Genomic DNA, 7,829 nt, shown 5'->3' with positions numbered 1-7,829 from the left:
ACGAGAGAGTGAAAGTTGTGCAAGAAATTATTGTGGAATTTATGAGTCTGCAACGGCAAAAGTACATGTGTCATTCTAAACCACATGAGAGCTTCAGTTACCGAAAAAATCTGGCTTTAAAATTTCCTCAATATACTTAGGGTACTGTGAATAATTGATGATTTTGGTTGATATGTGGTGTTTAATGTCCCAAAACCACCTTATGATTATGAGAGAGGCCGTAGTGGAGGGCTCCGGAAATTTTGACCACCTGGAGTTCTTTAACATGCACCCAAATCTGGGCACACGGGCCTACTACATTTCCGCCTCCATCGGAAATTCAGCTGCTGCAGCCGGGATTCGATCCCGTGATGCGGGTCACCAGCCGAGTACCTTAGCCACTAGACCGACCCGGCGGGGTGGTACTGTGAAGAAAGTTTGTTGAGCTCACTGTCTCACCACTCTATTTCTGATTCTCTCTGTTCGCACTGACCTCCAGAAGCACCAGTCAACCTATACTCTAGTTTCCTGCCACGAAAACAAGAAAAGTGATAGTGGACGGACATAAAGACAGTTACGAAATGGAGGAAAGAATACTAGTTATATCACAGTGGGTAAGAAATTAAACCGTAGCAATGCGAAAGGAAGGTTCACGGCTCTGCAAAATGCGAACATGCTTCTCGGTAATAAAGAAAAAAAACGCAATTGCTTCTCGTTTGCAGAATTACAGTGTGTGTTCAGCCACCGCAGGCTATCCACAGGCAACCATGCGGACAACAGCCCGTGTCGTCACGGATCAGTGGCTCGAACGTATCCCCACCCGGGATATTGGATTCCGGATCAAGCTTGCTTGGTGTGCAGCAGGAATGGAGGTTCTGCGAGGCAAGCCGCGGGAGAAGGGGAGATGTCAGTGAAAGGTCAAGGCTTTAAAACCAGTGGGTGCACATTCCTGTGAGAGAGAAATTGACATGTTTTTCTGTCTCGCAAAGCGCCGAATAAGACTGCGACGTTAACACCGATCGCTTTCGATTAGGTGCTCCTTTTTGTCTTCCAGCGTGACTTTTATATTTAAGGCCATCCGCCACAAAATCATTCGATGCAAGTTTCATCGGGCGTGTGTGCGCGCGTACGTGCGTGCGTGTTTGTGTCTCTATGTGCGCGTACTCGCATCCATGAATGTTGGTGGTGCGCGCTTTTTAAACGCGATATACTTCTTAGCAAACCTCGGCGACTTTGAGCGTGCATACCTATCTATCTATCTATCTATCTATCTATCTATCTATCTATCTATCTATCTATCTATCTATCTATCTATCTATCTATCTATCTATCTATCTATCTATCTATCTATCTATCTATCTATCTGTCTATATATCTATTTATCTATCTATCTATCTATCTATCACTCCATGCTCTCTTATAAGTATCGTTCATCGGATTTATACCAAAATTAATATTGCATAAGATGAACGTTTAGCAAACGTAAATGACTGTCAATATAAAGAAAACCATTCCACTGCTGTCATGAATTGCACGGTTTCCACATCGTGGCCCCTGTGCGCTAACGCTGGTTTTCTCAACTTGAATGTCTAGCGTATGTGGTAGTATGAGATAAATCTGTACTACATAAAATACAGTTGACAATAACGAAAAATCGTGGCTTCCATGCAATGTATCCCATGACATATATACCATAGTCATTGCGCATCAGCAGCTGTTCCGATAGATTGACATATACACAATTGGGTATTGCGTGACGTTCTTGAATGGCGAACCTAATTGACAAGCGTTAATACGAAAATCAATACAATAACGGCATCTAAAGTATGACTTGATGCCTCACTCATGGTGCACTCGTGGCCAGTTCACTATAACGGTATACACCAATTTTCGAATTGCATGACGTGACTGTATGACGACCCTAAATGGCATGAATAAAGAAAATAGTGACATTCACACTTGCAAAGCATTTTTTGTTTGTCTCGCTCAAGGAGTGCTCGCGGTCAGTTTGCTAGTGATATAAACCAAATGTGGTATTGCATGTCTGTCTGTATGACGACCATAAGTAACACATTTTAAATTGAAAATCATGACATCTGTACTATCGACAAAAGGATTAACATTCCATACCTATGTTACGTTAGTGGGCAGTTCGCTAGCTTGATGTCCAAGTTTGGTATTGTTTGAATATACTACACGGCGAGCATAAATTGCAAGCGGTAGTATAAAAGCAATGATATGCCATGTAAGCATATTTGCATACCGCACTTATAGTGGGCTTGTGGCCAGTCCATTTGCATGATATGCAATACATTTGTGCTTGTGTGACCAGCCTGTACGGCTCAAAGAAATGAGAAGTAGTATTATGAAAATCGAGACATTCTCGTGGGGTAAAGCAAGACGTGCTTGTCAAGCTCCTGGGGCGCTCGTGGCCACTTCGCTAGCTTGAAGCACACAAAACTTGGTAGTGCATTACGTGACAGTATGGCGATCATAAGTGAAAGATGGTATAAAGAAATTCATAGTATCCTTGTCAGCTAGAAATCAATTTACATCACACGCTCCTCTTGCGCTTGTGGCCAGCTTGCTAGACTTACACAAACTGCATATAGTATTGCGTAAAGGATCTGAGGGAACGTAAATGACATAGGATAAAATTAAAATATTGACATATATGTCATGTGCAACATTATTTAGATGGCATGCCCGTGGTGCTCTCTCGGCTGTTTCGCTTTGTTGGTATGCACCTCATTTGGTACCGTGTGACGTGACAGCATCTCTAACATAAATGACAAGTAGTAATGTGAAAACCATGGCATGTCTTGTCAGCACACCTTGCATACGATGCTCATGGAACGCTTCCGGCGAGTTCGTCAGCGTTATATTGTTCCAGTGTATCATGAACATGAGCAAACGTGGGGCTTGCCGAAGATGATGAAGACGACTGCGTCAGGCGCTTGCGCAAAACAGCTGCTCAGCCATGTTGCTTCGCCGACAATTTGCTGATGCAGATAATTAAGCTCGCACCATGCTTCTGTCACATTTGCCGGAGTTGCCGGGTACTCAGTAGACCATATCACGGCCGGACTGAAAGGCACGCGAGCGTTTCGTCTTACAGCCTTCGCAGTGCGTCTGTTTCCACCTCCCACCGCAGCACCGTGTTGTCGCTGCGACCCTGCCATGGCTCCTCGTTGCGTTCGTGACAGCTGGCCAAGTAAAAGCAGACGCGCAACAGAGAAAATACCGAAGATTTTCAGACGCCAAGCAGTAGGCGAAACTCCCTTCCCTATTACAACAGGTTCCCAACATCCAGCCTGCCATCTATGCAGATGACATTACAATTTGGGTAACAAAGGATCAGACTGAGCCATTCAGGACGCCCTACAGGAAACTGTGTCTGTGGTACCAGACTATGCTGCTGCCGGCAGCCTTACGTGCTTTGTGGATAAATTGGAGTTGTTATTTGTATACAAGCGGCGCCGCGAAACCACTGATTCTTTTGACATTTCGCTGTTTCTTGATGGCCGTTCTATTCCTCTGGTACCACGAATTCGCATTTAGGCCTCTACCTTCAGTCCGACGGCAAGGCCTCGCACACTACACACCTTCTGGCTCAGCAGATAACTCAAAATACACACACGATCCAACGCATCACCAATCGCAGGAGAGGCCTCCGTGAGAAGGATGTCCTCCACTTAGTACAAGCCCTCATAGTTAGTCGGCTCACCTATCATCTTCCCTTTCACAATCTCACGCTAGCTTAAAACAAAAAGATGGACATCCTTCTACGGACGGCTGTGAAGGCGGCTCTCGGCTTGCCTCCAGACACATCTACACAATGCCTCCTTTAACTAGGAGTCCACAACACGATAACCAAACTCATCGAGGCCCAGCACAGCAGTCAGCTCCAACGGCTCAGGCAGACCCGTCAGGGCTGCGCCATCCTGTCTCGTCTTGGCTACCCGATTCCCCAAAAAACCAACACAAGTACAGCGACCTAAACATTCTTCTACTGTCCGCGCACTCATCAAAGTGCCTCCGATTCCAAGCAATATGAATCCCTCCCGCCACGCCGGTCGTCGACGTCCCCGAGTTCAGGCTATGACACGCGCCTTTGCTGATGGTACCTCAGACTTACAAGTACTTTACACTGATGCAGCACGCTACCCAGAGATGTCAGCCATGTGTTTAGCCGTGACAGATGACACAGACGCCCTTGTAGCGTGTGCCACACTTCACACTACAGACAGTGGTCTGGCAGAGTAGGGAGCTCTTGCTCTGACAATTGTTCACGCTACGACACTGTCACATGACTCCCCTCTCCCTATTGTAACAGATTCACTAGCTCCTTGCCGTGCTTTCGCTCAAGGACTTGTGGCTGCACATACACACAATAATCTCTCTTCTGTCTCACCATTCGCATTACGTTCTGTGCGTATCGCCTGGACTCCTGGACACACCTCTCCCCATGGTATTGAACGCGTTCATGCAGTTGCCCGAGAGCTGACCGACCAGGCTCCATTGGAAGAGCTGTCCAATCCAGACGACGCAACGACAAAACCACTTAACTACAACGCTACGCTGGAGTACTACCGATGGAGCCGTTATACGTATCCTCCCCCTCATCCTTCCCTTCACAGAGCAGATGCTGTCGCTTGCTGGCAAATACAGACCAGTACATTTCCTTGCCTTTATATGCTAAATCGCTTTCATCCGACTCTCTACCCCTCCTACTGCCCCTTCTGTGGATCCGTACAGACAGTGTACCACTCCACGTGGGAACGCTGTGCCCCACAGGGCGTTCATCTCATTCCCAACCCCACCCCTTCCTCTTGGGAGTCTGCACTGCTCAGCTTACGCCGGCAGGAACAGCAGCAGCTGGTCCAGCGGGCTCGCAGGGTCGCGCAAGGCAATGGAACCCTGGACTGAGCCCCCCCTCCCCCAAAGAAGGCTCAGTGTGCATTTGTTATTATTAATAGTTTATTCTCTCTAGGCAAGTACTCTTTTACCTATGACAGGACCACAGCGCCCCTCGCGTTGAGCAGGGGCTCTAACTGCGGAGAAACGCTACATTACTCTGAACTCCATTGCGAAGGCCATAACGCAGAACGCGCATTTCTAGTCTGACCATGACCATATACACTAAATCACGTATTGAGTGACTGGTCTGTATGGCGGGCAAAAACTAGAAGTCCTGGCATGTAAATCATGCGATTCTTGTCATTTACAACATGATTTACACGCCAATCTCGTGGTACGCTCGCGGCTATTTCACTAGATTGATGTACGCCATAGTTTGTATTGTGTGATGTTCCTGTAGGCCAAAATTAGATGAGGTGCAGGATATTTTTGACCTGCAAGACATGTGTCATGCTCATAGCGAGCACGTGGCTGTTTTGGTGGCTTTGTACGCACCAAAACGGGTATTGCGTCACGTGGTTGTAAAAAACATAAATGTCAGGTCCTAAATGTAAACATAGCATGCACGTTATACAGAGCGAAATTTTATTCTGGCTCTCTTCTTCACATTACATCGAACGCCACAATGCGTGGGATGTGGTGTTTCCCGCAATGAACAAGAAAACATGTCGCACGCAGTAGCATAGCCACGCGGGGTCGCACACGGGCCCCGTACCCCCATCCCTCTCACTCCCGAAATGAATCTTTTGCCGCGGCATACAGAGTCCAAATTGAGACTGCGTGGCCAAATTTGCCCACCCAGCCCTGACATAGGATCCAGGAGTTTACTGCACTCGTGCCGTCTAATTATTGCATCGTTTGTGACATCCAGTTTTTGCGTTCAGTTATTACCCCTACGTCACTGCCGTTTCTCCGTAGGACGCGAAATGGTCATAGGAGGTGCCTTCCCCACCAACATCCCCTAAATAAAAAAAAATCTGTTGACGCCCATGCTCACATGCTTCCTGGAGTAATTTATTCTCAGCAACCAAGCGGTTGCGGCTCGCCGTACTTTCTGCGGTGTGTCCAGAAAAACGCAACAATTCACTGGCACAAGCACTCTTTGTCCCCTTTTTGATTGTCATCTTTGTGCTCAGCTGCGCTTCCAAGGCACAATGTAATAACATGGATGGGCTATATGACGATTACAGACAGAGAGAAAGAAAAACAAATGAAGATAGAGAAAGGGACAATTCTTGGGATGTAAGACGCCATTCAAAGACAAGTGGCTGGCAGAGAAGAAATCAGATGGATGTGAGAAAAGGAAGTAGGGGAAAGCTAGACATGTGTGAGGGTAATTAGTACCAAAGGAAAAGAAGATGTCTCACGTCCCAAATAAAGATAAAAAAGTAAGAAAGAGAGAAAAGAAAAGGTATGGTGAAAAACAGGCAGAGAAGGAGGAGTTGCAGAGAAGAATGGACATACACAGCCAGAGAACGAGACGTAAGGAGGAAGCGAGTCACACAGAGATCGAGAGAGAGAGGGGGGGACTGGAAGGCAGAGAAGGCAAATTATGAAGGGCGAAAAGAGAAGGGCATAGAGGCTGAAAGAAATTGGGAGGTGAGGGTGAGGGGAAGGAGAACGCTACAAGCCCACTTCTATCTGAGTCTGAATTCGCACCACTTGTGTTTAGTTACCCAAACTTTTAAGGACGATAGTTTTTTTTTTTGGGGGGGGGGGGATATACTTGAACGTGGAACTTGCGGTCTGTCTGTCTTTCTGTCTTAACTGTTACTCGATTGAGTTACCCGGCCATAGCTTAAGCACTCACTGAACGTCCACCAATCTTGAGTGCTGGCTGCGTTCATACTTGTGAAAACTTTCGTTCATGAAGGAAACATCACACATGTTTGAGGCGCAGCATCATTTCGTAAGTTTTAAATGTTGTTACTTTACTAGAAAGTACACATATATATAATTTTAAAGGATTTAGTGTTTTTTACGCTGTGATGAAAATGCGCCGCTATGCACGAAAAAGCCACGTGCCAACGATATGGATACTGCCACATGGCAGTACAGAAACGGCAAGAGAACAGCGTCACGTGTGGCTGCAGATGAGACCAAGGCTTATCTTGAATGGGAGACAGAAGACTCTCGTCTTTTGACATTTGCAGTGAAGTACGTAAATACGTGGCCAGTTTTATTTTTTATACTAAGTCGCTCGCACTCTATTTGTATTTTTCTCCTGGCAACAATTAAAGTCACACAAATGACTAAGACGCGGCTTTTTCAGTGACTTTTTTTCCTCAATTACTTCAGAGGAGACGTTAATGTTATTCTTCACGTGAAACCGGGTGATGATTTCGGACCACGTGCGCGGCTGCTCGTTTGTGACCTTCATTCGCCATATTCCCAAATTCAAACCTTGACATTGCACGTCCGCTTAAATGGCATTTCTTCAGCACCCAGCAACGACGTCTTTCTCGCGTGAGCCGAGGGCGTAATTCAGCTCTATTGCAGGTTCAGTGTAGACTGTGTGTGTGCGTGTATGTGTGTATATGTATGCGTGCGTGCATGCGTGCGTGCGTGCACACCACCACCCTCGTGTTCTCGCTTTGTTTGTAGGCCAAATAACGTGCCGGCAAACTACGGTTTTAATATAGAGGACTCGAGAGACCCCGTAGAAAGGAAACCCCAGCTGCTTAGCGGCCTCTCAATTCTTCTCTAGTCTCTCCAATTTATTCTCGCGAGCTCATTTCTTCACTTATTGTTGGAACGCTATCCTAGCAATCTGCAGCCATTTTCAGATTTGCCCATCTTATCCTAACTGCAGAGAGAGTCTCCAGACAAAGAAAACGCAAGAACGTTGTGTGGAGCTGCAATGATCTGCAGCTCCTTATATCAACTGGAAGAGAACTGGGAAGGAAGTCGACGACCAGAGTAAGTGTGTC

This window comes from Rhipicephalus microplus, chromosome 10 (genome assembly GCF_043290135.1).
Source record: "Rhipicephalus microplus isolate Deutch F79 chromosome 10, USDA_Rmic, whole genome shotgun sequence".
Classification (NCBI taxonomy): Eukaryota; Metazoa; Arthropoda; class Arachnida; order Ixodida; family Ixodidae; genus Rhipicephalus; species Rhipicephalus microplus.
The sequence above is the reverse complement of the archived record's forward strand: the minus strand, read 5'-3'. Positions refer to the sequence as shown.